The sequence below is a fragment of the Loxodonta africana genome, chromosome 7 (genome assembly GCF_030014295.1).
Source record: "Loxodonta africana isolate mLoxAfr1 chromosome 7, mLoxAfr1.hap2, whole genome shotgun sequence".
Lineage (NCBI taxonomy): Eukaryota > Metazoa > Chordata > Mammalia > Proboscidea > Elephantidae > Loxodonta > Loxodonta africana.
Window position 1 is genome coordinate 136,638,713 of NC_087348.1, and position 18,984 is coordinate 136,657,696.

The following is an 18,984-nucleotide window of genomic DNA, read 5'->3' on the forward strand; positions in this document are numbered from 1 at the left end:
CTAACAACAAAAAACACTAAACCCCTAACAAGAAACTAACCCAACCCCGTAACAACAAACAACCCTAACCCCCTAACAACAAACAACCCTAAACCCCTAACAACAAACAACCCTAAGCTTCTAACAACAAGCAACCCTAACCGCGTAACAAACAACAACACTAACCCCCTAACCACAAACAACACTAACACCCTAACAACAAAAACTACTAAACTCCAACAAGAAACAACCCTAAACCCCTAATAACAAACACAACCCCCTGACAACAAACAACCCTAAACCCCTAACAACAAACAACACTAACACGCTAACAACAAAAACCACTAAACCCCAACAAGAAACAACACTAAACCCGTAACAACAAACACTAACTCCCTAACAACAAACAACACTAAACCCCTAACAAGAAACTAACCTAACCCTGTAACAACAAACAACCCTAACATCCTAACAACAAACATCCTTAATCCCCTAACAACAAACAACCCTAAACCCCTAACAACAAACAATCCTAACCCCCTAACAACCAACAACGCACACCCCCTAACCACAAACAACACTAACACCCTAACCACAAACAACACTAACCCCGTAAGAACAAACTACACTAACCCCCTAACAACAAACAACGCTAACACCCTAACAACAAAAACTACTAAACCCCAACAAGAAACAACCCTAAACCCCTAACAACAAACACTAACCCCCTAACAACAAACAACACTAAACCCCTAACAAGAAACTAACCTAACCCCGTAACAACAAACAACCCTAACCTCCTAACAACAAACAACCTTAAACCCCTAACAACAAACAACCCTAAACCCCTAACAACAAACAACACTAACACCCTAACAACAAAAACCACCAAACCCCAACAAGAAACAACACTAAACCCCTAACAACAAACACTAACCCCCTAACAACAAACAACACTAAACCCCTAACAAGAAACTAACCTAACCCTGTAACAACAAACAACCCTAACCTCCTAACAACAAACAACCTTAACCCCCTAACAACAAACAACCCTAAACCCCTAACAACAAACAATCCTAACCCCCTAACAACCAACAACGCACACCCCCTATCCACAAACAACACTAACCCCCTAACAACAAACAACACTAACACCCTAAACACAAACAACACTAACCCTGTAAGAACAAACAACACTAACCCCCTAACAACAAACAACACTAACACCCTAACAACAAAAACTACTAAACCCCAACAAGAAACAACCCTCAACCCCTAACAACAAACACTAACCCCGTAACAACCAACAACGCTCACCCCCTAACAACAAACAACTCTAACACCCTAACCACAAAAACACTAACCCCGTAAGAACAATCAACACTAACCCCCTAACAACAAACAACCTTAAACCCCTAACAACAAACAACACTAAACCCCTAACAACAAACAACACTAACACCATAACAACAAAAACTACTAAACCCCAACAAGAAACAACACTAAACCTCTAACAACAAACACTAACCCTCTAACAACAAACAACACTAAACCCCTAACAAGAAACTAACCTAACCCGGTAACAACAAACAACCCTAACCTATTAACAACAAACAAACCTAACCCCCAACAAACAACAACACTAACCCCCTAACCACAAACAACACTAACACTCTAACAACAAAAACTACTAAACCCCAACAAGAAACAACCCTAAACCCCTAACAACAAACAACACTAAACCCCTAACAAGAAACTAACCTAACCCCGTAACAACAAACAACCCTAACCTCCTAACAACAAACAACCTTAAACCCCTAACAACAAACAACCCTAAACCCCTAACAACAAACAGCACTAACACCCTAACAACAAAAACCACTAAACCCCAACAACAAACAACACTAAACCCCTACCAACAAACACTAACCCCCTAACAACAAACAACACTAAACCCCTAACAAGAAACTAACCTAACCCTGTAACAACAAACAGCCCTAACCTCCTAACAACAAACCACCTTAACCCCCTAACAACAAACAACCCTAAACCCCTAACAACAAACTATCCTAACCCCCTAACAACCAACAACTCTCACCCCCTAACCACAAACAACACTAACACCCTAACCACAAACAACACTAACCCCGTAAGAACAAACAACACTAACCCCCTAACCACAAACAACACTAACACCCTAACAACAAAAACTACTAAACTCCAAAAAGAAACAACCCTAAACCGCTAACAACAAACACTAACGCCCTAACAACAAACAACACTAAACCCCAACAGGAAACTAACCTAACCCTGTAACAACAAACAACCCTAACCTCCTAACAACAAACAACCTTAAACCCCTAACAACAAACAACCCTAAACCCCTAACAACAAAAAACACTAACACCCTAACAACAAAAAACACTAAACCCCAACAACAAACAACACTAAACCCCTAACAACAAACACTAACCCCGTAACAACGAACAACACTAAACCTCTAACAAGAAACTAACCTAACCCTGTAACAACAAACAACCCTAACCTCCTAACAACAAACAACCTTAACCCCCTAACAACAAGCAACCCTAAACCCCTAACAACAAACAATCCTAACCCCCTAACAACCAACAACGCACACCCCCTATCCACAAACAACACTAACCCCCTAACCACAAACAACACTAACACCCTAACAACAAGAACTACTAAACCCTAACAAGAAACAACCCTAAACCCCTAACAACAAACACTAACCCCCTAACAACAAACAACACTAAACCCCTAACAAGAAACTAACCTAAACCCGTAACAACAAACAACCCTAACCTCCTAACAACAAACAACCCTAACCCCCTAACAAACAACAACACTAAGCCCCTAACCACAAACAACACTAACACCCTAACAACTAAAACTACTAAACCCCAACAAGAAACAACCCTAAACCCCTAACAACAAACACTAACCCCCTAACAACAAACAACACTAAACCCCTAACAAGAAACTAACCTAACCCCGTAACAACAAACAACCCTAACCTCCTAACAACAAACAACCTTAAACCCCTAACAACAAACAACCCTAAACCCCTAACAACAAACAACACTAACACCCTAACAACAAAAACCACTAAACCCCAACAAGAAACAACACTAAACCCCTAACAACAAACACTAACCTCCTAACAACAAACAACACTAAACCCCTAACAAGAAACTAACCTAACCCTGTAACAACAAACAACCCTAACCTCCTAACAACAAACAACCTTAACCCCCTAACAACAAACAACCGTAAACCCCTAACGACAAATAATCCTAACCCCCTAACAACCAACAACGCACACCCCCTAACCACTAACAACACTAACACCCTAACCACAAACAACACTAACCCCGTAAGAACAAACAACACTAACCCCCTAACAACAAACAAAACTAACACCCTAACAACAAAAACTACTAAACCCCAACAAGAAACAACCCTAAACCCCTAACAACAAACACTAACCCCCTAACAACAAACAACACTAAACCCCTAACAAGAAACTAACCTAACCCCGTAACAACAAACAACCCTAACCTCCTAAAAACAAACAACCTTAAACCCCTAACAACAAACAACCCTAAACCCCTAACAACAAACACTAACACCCTAACAACAAAAACCACTAAACCCCAACAAGAAACACTAAACCCCTAACAACAAACACTAACCCCCTAACAACAAACAACACTAAACCCATAACAAGAAACTAACCTAACCCTGTAACAACAAACAACCCTAACCTCCTAACAACAAACAACCTTAACCCCCTAACAACAAAAAACCCTAAACCCCTAACAACAAACAATCCTAACCCCCTAACAACCAACAACGCTCATCCTCTAACCACAAACAACACTAACACCCTAAGCAAAAACAAGACAAACCCCGTAAGAACAAACAACACTAACCCCCTAACAACAAACAACACTAACACCCTAACAACAAAAACTACTAAACCCCAACAAGAAACAACCCTAAACCCCTAACAACAAACACTAACCCCCTAACAACAAACAACACTAAACCCCTAACAAGAAACTAACCTAAACCCGTAACAACAAACAACCCTCACCTCCTAACAACAAACAACCTTAAACCCCTAACAACAAACAACCCTAAACCCCTAACAACAAACAACACTAACACCCTAACAACAAAAACCACTAAACCCCAACAAGAAACAACACTAAACCCCTAACAACAAACACTAACCCCCTAACAACAACACTAAACCCCTAACAAGAAACTAAAATAACCCTGTAACAACAAAGAACCCAAACCTCCTAACAACAAACAACCCTAACCCCCTAACAAACAACAACACTAAGCCCCTAACCACAAGCAACACTAACACCCTAACAACTAAAACTACTAAACCCCAACAAGAAACAACCCTAAACCCCTAACAACAAACACTAACCCCCTAACAACAAACAACACTAAACCCCTAACAAGAAACTAACCAAACCCCGTAACAACAAACAACCCTAACCTCCTAACAACAAACAACCTTAAACCCCTAACAACAAACAACCCTAAACACCTAACAACAAACAACACTAACACCCTAACAACAAAAACCACTAAACCCCAACAAGAAACAACACTAAACCCCTAACAACAAACACTAACCCCCTAACAAGAAACAACACTAAACCCCTAACAAGAAACTAACCTAACCCTGTAACAACAAACAGCCCTAACCTCCTAACAACAAACAACCTTAACCCCGTAATAACAAACAACTATAAACCCCTAACAACAAACAATTCTAACCCCCTAACAACCAACAACGCTCACCCCCTAACCACAAACAACACTAACACCCTAACCACAAAAACACTAACCCCGTAAGAACAAACAACACTAACCCCCTAAAAACAAACAATACTAACACCCTAACAACAAAAACTACTAAACCCCAACAAGAAACAACTCTAAACTCCTAACAACAAACACTAACCCCCTAACAACAAAAAACACTAAACCCCTAAGAAGAAACTAACCTAACCCCGTAACAACAAACAACCCTAACCTCCTAACAACAACCTTAAACCCCTAACAACAAACAACCCTAAACCCCTAACAACAAACAACACTAACACCCTAACAACAAAAACCACTAAACCCCAACAAGAAACAACACTAAACCCCTAACAACAAACACTAACCCCCTAACAAGAAACAACACTAAACCCCTAACAAGAAACTAACCTAACCCTGTAACAACAAACAGCCCTAACGTCCTAACAACAAACAACCTTAACCCCCTAACAAACAACAACACTAACCCCCTAACCACAAACAACACTAACACCCTAACAACAAAAATCACTAAACCCCAACAAGAAACAACACTAAACCCCTAACAACAAACACTAACCCCCTAACAACAAACAACACTAAAGCCCTAACAAGAAACTAACCTAACCCTGTAACAACAAACAACCCTAACCTCCTAACAACAAACATCCTTAACCCCTAACAACAAACAACCCTAAACCCCTAACAACAAACAATCCTAACCCCGTAACAACCAACAACGCTCACCCCCTAACCACAAACAACACTAACACCCTAACCACAAACAACACTTACCCTGTAAGAACAAACAACACTAACCCCCTAACAACAAACAACACTAACACCCTAACAACAAAAACTACTAAACCCCAACAAGAAACAACCCTCAACCCCTAACAACAAACACTAACCCCCTAACAACCAACAACGCTCACCCCCTAACAACAAACAACTCTAACACCCTAACCACAAAAACACTAACCCCGTAAGAACAATCAACACTAACCCCCTAACAACAAACAACCTTAAACCCCTAACAACAAACAACACTAAACCCCTAACAACAAACAACACTAACACCATAACAACAAAAACTACTAAACCCCAACAAGAAACAACACTAAACCTCTAACAACAAACACTAACCCTCTAACAACAAACAACACTAAACCCCTAACAAGAAACTAACCTAACCCTGTAACAACAAACAACCCTAACCTATTAACAACAAACAAACCTAACCCCCAACAAACAACAACACTAACCCCCTAACCACAAACAACACTAACACCCTAACAACAAAAACTACTAAACCCCAACAAGAAGCAAACCTAAACCCCTAACAACAAACAACACTAAACCCCTAACAAGAAACTAACCTAACCCCGTAACAACAAACAACCCTAACCTCCTAACAACAAACAACCTTAAACCCCTAACAACAAACAACCCTAAACCCCTAACAACAAACAGCACTAACACCCTAACAACAAAAACCACTAAACCCCAACAACAAACAACACTAAACCCCTAACAACAAACACTAACCCCCTAACAACAAACAACACTAAACCCCTAACAAGAAACTAACCTAACCCTGTAACAACAAACAGCCCTAACCTCCTAACAACAAACCACCTTAACCCCCTAACAACAAACAACCCTAAACCCCTAACAACAAACTATCCTAACCCCCTAACAACCAACAACTCTCACCCCCTAACCACAAACAACACTAACACCCTAACCACAAACAACACCAACCCCGTAAGAACAAACAACACTAACCCCCTAACCACAAACAACACTAACACCCTAACAACAAAAACTACTAAACTCCAAAAAGAAACAACCCTAAACCCCTAACAACAAACACTAACGCCCTAACAACAAACAACACTAAACCCCTAACAGGAAACTAACCTAACCCTGTAACAACAAACAACCCTAACCTCCTAACAACAAACAACCTTAAACCCCTAACAACAAACAACCCTAAACCCCTAACAACAAAAAACACTAACACCCTAACAACAAAAAACACTAAACCCCAACAAGAAACAACACTAAACCCCTAACAACAAACACTAACCCCGTAACAACGAACAACACTAAACCTCTAACAAGAAACTAACCTAACCCTGTAACAACAAACAACCCTAACCTCCTAACAACAAACAACCTTAACCCCCTAACAACAAGCAACCCTAAACCCCTAACAACAAACAATCCTAACCCCCTAACAACCAACAACGCACACCCCCTATCCACAAACAACACTAACCCCCTAACCACAAACAACACTAACACCCTAACAACAAGAACTACTAAACCCTAACAAGAAACAACCCTAAACCCCTAACAACAAACACTAACCCCCTAACAACAAACAACACTAAACCCCTAACAAGAAACTAACCTAAACCCGTAACAACAAACAACCCTAACCTCCTAACAACAAACAACCCTAACCCCCTAACAAACAACAACACTAAGCCCCTAACCACAAACAACACTAACACCCTAACAACTAAAACTACTAAACCCCAACAAGAAACAACCCTAAACCCCTAACAACAAACACTAACCCCCTAACAACAAACAACACTAAACCCCTAACAAGAAACTAACCTAACCCCGTAACAACAAACAACCCTAACCTCCTAACAACAAACAACCTTAAACCCCTAACAACAAACAACCCTAAACACCTAACAACAAACAACACTAACACCCTAACAACAAAAACTACTAAACCCCAACAAGAAACAACACTAAACCCCTAACAACAAACACTAACATCCTAACAACAAACAACACTAAACCCCTAACAAGAAACTAACCGTACCCTGTAACAACAAACAACCCTAACCTCCTAACAACAAACAACCTTAACCCCCTAACGACAAACAACCCTAAACCCCTAACAACAAACAATCCTAACCCCCTAACAACCAACAACTCTCACCCCCTAACCACAAACTACACTAACACCCTAACCACAAACAACACTAACCCCGTAAGAACAAACAACACTAACCCCCTAACCACAAACAACACTAACACCCTAACAACAAAAACTACTATACCCCAACAAGAAACAACCCTAAACCCCTAACAACAAACACTAACCCCCTAACAACAAAAAACACTAAACCCCTAACAAGAAAGTAACCTAACCCCGTAACAACAAACAACCCTAAACCCCTAACAAAAAACAACCACAACCTTCTAACAACAAAAAACCCTAACCCCCTAACAAACAACAACACTAACCCCCTAACCACAAACAACACTAACACCCTAACCACAAACAACACTAACACCCTAACAACAAAAACTACTAAACCAAAACAAGAAACAACCCTAAACCCCTAACAACAAACACTAACCCCCTAACAGCAAACAACACTAAACCCCTAACAAGCAACTAACCTAACCCCCTAACAAGCAACAACGCACACCCCCTAACCACAAACAACACTAACACCCTAACCAAAAACAACACTAACCCCGTAAGAACAAACTACACTAAGCCCCTAACAACAAACAACACTAACACCCTAACAACAAAAACCACTGAACCCAACAAGAAACAACCCTAAACCCCTAACAACAAACACTAACCCCCTAACAACAAACAACACTAAACCCCTAACAAGTAACTTACCTAACCCCGTAACAACAAACAACCCTAACCTCCTAACAACAAACAACCTTAAACCCCTAACAACAAACAACCCTAAACCCCTAACAACAAACAACACTAACACCCTAACAACAAAAACCACTAAACCCCAACAAGAAACAACACTAAACCCCTAACAACAAACACTAACCCCCTAACAACAAACAACACTAAACCCCTAACAAGAAACTAACCTAACCCTGTAAAAACAAACAACCCTAACCTCCTAACAACAAACAATCCTAACCCCCTAACAAACAACAACACTAATCCCCTAACCACAAACAACACTTACACTCTAACAACAAAAACTACTAAACTCCAACAAGAAACAACCCTAAACCCCTAACAACAAACACTAACCCCCTAACAACAAACAACACTAAACCCCTAACAAGAAACTAACCTAACCCCGTAACAACAAACAACCCTAACCTCCTAACAGCAAACAACCTTAAACCCCTAACAACAAACAACCCTAAACCCCTAACAACAAACAACACTAACACCCTAACAACAAAAACCACTAAACCCCAACAAGAAACAACACTAAACCCCTAACAACAAACACTAACCCCCTAACAACAAACAACACTAAACCTCTAACAAGAAACTAACCTAACCCTGTAACAACAAAAAACCCTAACCTCCTAACAACAAACAACCTTAACCCCCTAACAACAAGCAACCCTAAACCCCTAACAACAAACAATCCTAACCCCCTAACAACCAACAACGCACACCCCCTATCCACAAACAACACTAACCCCCTAACCACAAACAACACTAACACCCTAACAACAAGAACTACTAAACCCTAACAAGAAACAACCCTAAACCCCTAACAACAAACACTAACCCCCTAACAACAAACAACACTAAACCCCTAACAAGAAACTAACCTAAACCCGTAACAACAAACAACCCTAACCTCCTAACAACAAACAACCCTAACCCCCTAACAAACAACAACACTAAGCCCCTAACCACAAACAACACTTACACTCTAACAACAAAAACTACTAAACCCCAACAAGAAACAACCCTAAACCCCTAACAACAAACACTAACCCCCTAACAACAAACAACACTAAACCCCTAACAAGAAACTAACCTAACCCCGTAACAACAAACAACCCTAACCTCCTAACAACAAACAACCTTAAACCCCTAACAACAAACAACCCTAAACACCTAACAACAAACAACACTAACACACTAACAACAAAAACCACTAAACCCCAACAAGAAACAACACTAAACCCCTAACAACAAACACTAACCTCCTAACAACAAACAACACTAAACCCCTAACAAGAAACTAACCTAACCCTGTAACAACAAACAACCCTAACCTCCTAACAACAAACAACCTTAACCCCCTAACAACAAACAACCGTAAACCCCTAACGACAAATAATCCTAACCCCCTAACAACCAACAACGCACACCCCCTAACCACTAACAACACTAACACCCTAACCACAAACAACACTAACCCCGTAAGAACAAACAACACTAACCCCCTAACAACAAACAAAACTAACACCCTAACAACAAAAACTACTAAACCCCAACAAGAAACAACCCTAAACCCCTAACAACAAACACTAACCCCCTAACAACAAACAACACTAAACCCCTAACAAGAAACTAACCTAACCCCGTAACAACAAACAACCCTAACCTCCTAAAAACAAACAACCTTAAACCCCTAACAACAAACAACCCTAAACCCCTAACAACAAACACTAACACCCTAACAACAAAAACCACTAAACCCCAACAAGAAACACTAAACCCCTAACAACAAACACTAACCCCCTAACAACAAACAACACTAAACCCATAACAAGAAACTAACCTAACCCTGTACAACAAACAACCCTAACCTCCTAACAACAAACAACCTTAACCCCCTAACAACAAACAACCCTAAACCCATAACAACAAACAATCCTAACCCCCTAACAACGAACAACGCTCATCCTCTAACCACAAACAACACTAACACCCTAAGCAAAAACAAGACAAACCCCGTAAGAACAAACAACACTAACCCCCTAACAACAAACAACACTAACACCCTAACAACAAAAACTACTAAACCCCAACAAGAAACAACCCTAAACCCCTAACAACAAACACTAACCCCCTAACAACAAACAACACTAAACCCCTAACAAGAAACTAACCTAAACCCGTAACAACAAACAACCCTCACCTCCTAACAACAAACAACCTTAAACCCCTAACAACAAACAACCCTAAACCCCTAACAACAAACAACACTAACACCCTAACAACAAAAACCACTAAACCCCAACAAGAAACAACACTAAACCCCTAACAACAAACACTAACCCCCTAACAACAAACAACACTAAACCCCTAACAAGAAACTAAAATAACCCTGTAACAACAAAGAACCCAAACCTCCTAACAACAAACAACCCTAACCCCCTAACAAACAACAACACTAAGCCCCTAACCACAAGCAACACTAACACCCTAACAACTAAAACTACTAAACCCCAACAAGAAACAACCCTAAACCCCTAACAACAAACACTAACCCCCTAACAACAAACAACACTAAACCCCTAACAAGAAACTAACCAAACCCCGTAACAACAAACAACCCTAACCTCCTAACAACAAACAACCTTAAACCCCTAACAACAAACAACCCTAAACACCTAACAACAAACAACACTAACACCCTAACAACAAAAACCACTAAACCCCAACAAGAAACAACACTAAACCCCTAACAACAAACACTAACCCCCTAACAAGAAACAACACTAAACCCCTAACAAGAAACTAACCTAACCCTGTAACAACAAACAGCCCTAACCTCCTAACAACAAACAACCTTAACCCCGTAATAACAAACAACTATAAACCCCTAACAAAAAACAATTCTAACCCCCTAACAACCAACAACGCTCACCCCCTAACCACAAACAACACTAACACCCTAACCACAAAAACACTAACCCCGTAAGAACAAACAACACTAACCCCCTAAAAACAAACAATACTAACACCCTAACAACAAAAACTACTAAACCCCAACAAGAAACAACTCTAAACTCCTAACAACAAACACTAACCCCCTAACAACAAAAAACACTAAACCCCTAAGAAGAAACTAACCTAACCCCGTAACAACAAACAACCCTAAACCCCTAACAACAAACAACCATAACCTTCTAACAACAAGCAACCCTAACCCCCTAACAAACAACAAAACTAACCCCCTAACCACAAACAACACTAACACCCTAACCACAAACAACACTAACACCCTAACAACAAAAACTACTAAACCCCAACAAGAAACAACCCTAAACCCCTAACAACAAACACTAACCCCCTAACAACAAACAACACTAAACCCCTAACAAGTAACTTACCTATCCCCGTAACAACAAACAACCCTAACCTCCTAACAACAAACAACCCTAAACCCCTAACAACAAACAACACTAACACCCTAAGAGCAAAAACCACTAAACCCCAACAAGAAACAACCCTAAAACCCTAACAACAAACACTAACCCCCTAACAACAAACAACACTAAACCCCTAACAAGAAACTAACCTAACCCCGTAACAACAAACAACCCTAACCTCCTAACAGCAAACAACCTCAAACCCCTAACAACAAACAACCCTAAACCCCTAACAACAAACAATCCTAACCCCCTAACAACCAACTCTCACCCCTAACCACAAAGAACACTAACACCCTAACAACAAACAACACTAACCCCGTAAGAACAAACAACACTAACCCCTAACCAGAAACAACACTAACACCCTAACAACAAAAACTACTAAACTCCAAAAAGAAACAACCCTAAACCCCTAACAACAAACACTAACCCCCTAACAACAAACAACACTAAACCCCTAACAAGAAACTAACCTAACCCTTTAACAACAAACAACCCTAACCTCCTAACAACAAACAACCTTAACCCCCTAACAACAAACAACCCTAAAACCCTAACAACAAACAATCCTAACCCCCTAACAACCAACAACGCACACCCCCTATCCACAAACAACACTAACCCCCTAACAACAAACAACACTAACACCCTAACAACAAGAACTACTAAACCCCAACAAGAAAAAACCCTAAACCCCTAACAACAAACACTAACCCCCTAACAACAAACAACACTAAACCCCTAACAAGAAACTAACCTAAACCCGTAACAAGAAACAACCCTTACCTCCTAACAACAAACAACCTTAAACCCCTAACAACAAACAACCCTAAACCCCTAACAACAAACAACACTAACACCCTAACAACCAACAACGCACACCCCCTAACCACAAACAACACTAACACCCTAACCACAAACAACACTAACCGCGTAAGAACAAACAACACTAACCCCCTAACAACAAAGAACACTAACACGCTAACAACAAAAACCACTAAACCCAACAAGAAACAACCCTAAACCCCTAACAACAAACACTAACCCCCTAACAACAAACAACACTAAACCCCTAACAAGAAACTAACCTAACCCCATAACAACAAACAACCCTAACCTCCTAACAACAAACAACCTTAAACCCCTAACAACAAACAACCCTAAACCCCTAACAACAAACAACACTAACACGCTAACAACAAACAACACTAACACCCTAACAACAAAAACCACTCAACCCCAACAAGAAACAACACTAAACCCCTAACAAGAAACACTAACCCCCTAACAACAAACACTAAACCCCTAACAAGAAACTAACCTAACCCTGTAACAACAAACAACCCTAACCTCCTAACAAAAAACAACCCTAAAACCCTAACAAACAACAACACTAACTCCCTAACCACAAACAACACTAACACCCTAGCAACAAAAACTACTAAACCCCAACAAGAAACAACCCTAAACCCCTAACAACAAACACTAACCCCCTAACAACAAACAACACTAAACCCCTAACAAGAAACTAACCTAACCCCGTAACAGCAAACAACCCTAACCTCCTAACAACAAACAACTTTAAACCCCTAACAACAAAGAACCCTAAACCCCTAACAACAAACAACACTAACACCCTAACAACAAAAACTACTAAACCCCAACAAGAAACAACACTAAACCCCTAACAACAAACACTAACATCCTAACAACAAACAACACTAAACCCCTAACAAGAAACTAACCGTACCCTGTAACAACAAACAACCCTAACCTCCTAACAACAAACAACCTTAACCCCCTAACGACAAACAACCCTAAACCCCTAACAACAAACAATCCTAACCCCCTAACAACCAACAACTCTCACCCCCTAACCACAAACTACACTAACACCCTAACCACAAACAACACTAACCCCGTAAGAACAAACAACACTAACCCCCTAACCACAAACAACACTAACACCCTAACAACAAAAACTACTATACCCCAACAAGAAACAACCCTAAACCCCTAACAACAAACACTAACCCCCTAACAACAAAAAACACTAAACCCCTAACAAGAAAGTAACCTAACCCCGTAACAACAAACAACCCTAAACCCCTAACAAAAAACAACCACAACCTTCTAACAACAAAAAACCCTAACCCCCTAACAAACAACAACACTAACCCCCTAACCACAAACAACACTAACACCCTAACCACAAACAACACTAACACCCTAACAACAAAAACTACTAAACCAAAACAAGAAACAACCCTAAACCCCTAACAACAAACACTAACCCCCTAACAGCAAACAACACTAAACCCCTAACAAGAAACTAACCTAACCCCCTAACAACCAACAACGCACACCCCCTAACCACAAACAACACTAACAGCCTAACCAAAAACAACACTAACCCCGTAAGAACAAACTACACTAAGCCCCTAACAACAAACAACACTAACACCCTAACAACAAAAACCACTGAACCCAACAAGAAACAACCCTAAACCCCTAACAACAAACACTAACACCCTAACCACAAACAACACTAACACCCTAACCACAAACAACACTAACACCCTAACAACAAAAACTACTAAACCCCAACAAGAAACAACCCTAAACCCCTAACAACAAACACTAACCCCCTAACAACAAACAACCCTAAACCCCTAACAACAAACAACACTAACACCCTAACAACAAAAACCACTAAACCCCAACAAGAAACAACACTAAACCCCTAACAACAAACACTAACCCCCTAACAACAAACAACACTAAACCCCTAACAAGAAACTAACCTAACCCTGTAAAAACTAACAACCCTAACCTCCTAACAACAAACAACCCTAACCCCCTAACAAACAACAACACTAATCCCCTAACCACAAACAACACTTACACTCTAACAACAAAAACTACTAAACCCCAAAAAGAAACAACCCTAAACCCCTAACAACAAACACTAACCCCCTAACAACAAACAACACTAAACCCCTAACAAGAAACTAACCTAACCCCGTAACAACAAACAACCCTAACCTCCTAACAGCAAACAACCTTAAACCCCTAACAACAAACAACCCTAAACCCCTAACAACAAACAACACTAACACCCTAACAACAAAAACCACTAAACTCCAACAAGAAACAACACTAAACCCCTAACAACAAACACTAACCCCCTAACAACAAACAACACTAAACCTCTAACAAGAAACTAACCTAACCCTGTAACAACAAACAGCCCTAACCTCCTAACAACAAACCACCTTCACCCCCTAACAACAAACAACCCTAAACCCCTAACAACAACAATCCCAACCCCCTAACAACCAACAACTCTCACCCCCTAACCACAAACAACACTAACACCCTAACAACAAACAACACTAACCCCGTAAGAACAAACAACACTAACCCCCTAACCACAAACAACACTAACACCCTAACAACAAAAACTACTAAACTCCAAAAAGAAACAACCCTAAACCCCTAACAACAAACACTAACCCCCTAACAACAAACAACACTAAACCCCTAACAAGAAACTAACCTATCCCTTTAACAACAAACAACCCTAACCTCCTAACAACAAACAACCTTAAACCCCTCACAACAAACAACCCTAAACCCCTAGCAAAAAAAACACTAACACCCTAACAACAAAAAACACTAAACCCCAACAAGAAAAAACACTAAACCCCTAACAACAAACACTAACCCCCTAACAACAAACAACACTAAACCCCTAACAAGAAACTAACCTAACCCTGTAACAACAAACAACCCTAACCTCCTAACAACAAACAACCTTAACCCCCTAACAACAAACAACCCTAAACCCCTAACAACAAACAATCCTAACCCCCTAACAACCAACAACGCACACCCCCTATCCACAAACAACACTAACCCCCTAACAACAAACAACACTAACACCCTAAACACAAACAACACTAACCCCGTAAGAAGAAACAACACTAACCCCCTAACCACAAACAACACTAACACCCTAACAACAAAAACTACTATACCCCAAAAAGAAACAACCCTAAACCCCTAACAACAAACACTAACCCCCTAACAACAAAAAACACTAAACCCCTAACAAGAAACTAACCCAACCCCGTAACAACAAACAACCCTAACCCCCTAACAACAAACAACCCTAAACCCCTAACAACAAACAACCCTAAGCTTCTAACAACAAACAACCCTAACCGCCTAACAAACAACAACACTAACCCCCTAACCACAAACAACACTAACACCCTAACAACAAAAACTACTAAACTCCAACAAGAAACAACCCTAAACCCCTAATAACAAACACAACCCCCTGACAACAAACAACCCTAAACCCCTAACAACAAACAACACTAACACGCTAACAACAAAAACCACTAAACCCCAACAAGAAACAAAACTAAACCCGTAACAACAAACACTAACTCCCTAACAACAAACAACACTAAACCCCTAACAAGAAACTAACCTAACCCTGTAACAACAAACAACCCTAACATCCTAACAACAAACATCCTTAACCCCCTAACAACAAACAACCCTAAACCCCTAACAACAAACAATCCTAACCCCCTAACAACCAACAACGCACACCCCCTAACCACAAACAACACTAACACCCTAACCACAAACAACACTAACCCCGTAAGAACAAACTACACTAACCCCCTAACAACAAACAACGCTAACACCCTAACAACAAAAACTACTAAACCCCAACAAGAAACAACCCTAAACCCCTAACAACAAACACTAACCCCCTAACAACAAACAACACTAAACCCCTAACAAGAAACTAACCTAACCCCGTAACAACAAACAACCCTAACCTCCTAACAACAAACAACCTTAAACCCCTAACAACAAACAACCCTAAACCCCTAACAACAAACAACACTAACACCCTAACAACAAAAACCACCAAAACCCAACAAGAAACAACACTAAACCCCTAACAACAAACACTAACCCCCTAACAACAAACAACACTAAACCCCTAACAAGAAACTAACCTAACCCTGTAACAACAAACAACCCTAACCTCCTAACAACAAACAACCTTAACCCCCTAACAACAAACAACCCTAAACCCCTAACAACAAACAATCCTAACCCCCTAACAACCAACAACGCTCACCCCATAACCACAAACAACACTAACACCCTAACCACAAACAACACTAACCCTGTAAGAACAAACAACACTAACCCCCTAACAACAAACAACACTAACACCGTAACAACCAAAACTACTAAACCCCAACAAGAAACAACCCTAAACCCCTAACAACAAACACTAACCCCCAACAACAAACAACACTAAACCCCTAAGAAGAAACTAACCTAAACCCGTAACAACAAACAACCCTAACCTCCTAACAACAAACAACCTTAAACCCCTAACTACAAACAACCCTAAACCCCTAACAGCAAACAACACTAACACCCTAACAGCAAAAACTACTAAACCCCAACAAGAAACAACACTAAACCCCTAACAACAAACACTAACCCCCTAACAACAAACAACACTAAACCCCTAACAAGAAACTAACCTCACCCTGTAACAACAAACAGCCCTAACCTCCTAACAACAAACAACCTTAACCCCCTAACAACAAACAACCCTAAACCCCTAAGAACAAACAATCCTAACCCCCTAACAACCAACAACTCTCACCCAATAACCACAAACAACACTAACACCCTAACCACAAACAACACTAACCCCGTAAGAACAAACAACACTAACCCCCTAACCACAAACAACACTAACACCCTAACAACAAAAACTACTAAACCCCCACAGGAAACAACCCTAAACCCCTAACAACAAACACTAACCCCCTAACAACAAACAACACTAAACCCCTAACAAGAAACTAACCTAAACCCGTAACAACAAACAACCCTAACCTCCTAACAACAAACAACCTTAAACCCCTAACAACAAACAACCCTAAACCCCTAACAACAAACAACACTAACACCCTAACAACAAAAACCACTAAACCCCAACAAGAAACAACACTAAACCCCTAACAACAAACACTAACCCCCTAACAACAAACAACACTAAACCCCTAACAAGAAACTAACCTAACCCTGTAACAACAAACAGCCCTAACCTCCTAACAACAAACAACCTTAACCCCCTAATAACAAACATCTATAAACCCCTAACAACAAAAAATTCTAACCCCCTAACAACCAACAACGCTCACCCCCTAACCACAAACAACACTAACTCCCTAACCACAAAAACACTAACCCCGTAAGAACAAACAACACTAACCCCCTAACAACAAACAACCTTAAACCCCTAACAACAAACAACACTAAACCCCTAACAACAAACAACACTAACACCCTAACAACAAAAACCACTAAACCCCAACAAGAAACAACACTAAACCCCTAACAACAAACACTAACCCTCTAACAACAAACAACACTAAACCCCTACCAAGAAACTAACCTAAACCTGTAACAACAAACAACCCTAACCTCCTAACAACAAACAAACCTAACCCCCAACAAACAACAACACTAACCCCCTAACCACAAACAACACTAACACCCTAACAACAAAAACTACTAAACCCCAACAAGAAGCAAACCTAAACCCCTAACAACAAACACTAACCCCCTAACAACAAACAACACTAAACCCCTAACAAGAAACTAACCTAACCCTGTAACAACAAACAACCCTAACCTCCTAACAACAAACAACCTTAACCCCCTAACAACAAACAACCCTAAACCCCTAACAACAAACAATCCTAACCCCCTAACAACCAACAACGCACACCCCCTAACCACAAACAACACTAACACCCTAACCACAAACAACACTAACCCCGTAAGAACAAACAACACTAACCCCCTAACAACAAAGAACACTAACACCCTAACAACAAAAACCACTAAACCCAACAAGAAACAACCCTAAACCCCTAACAA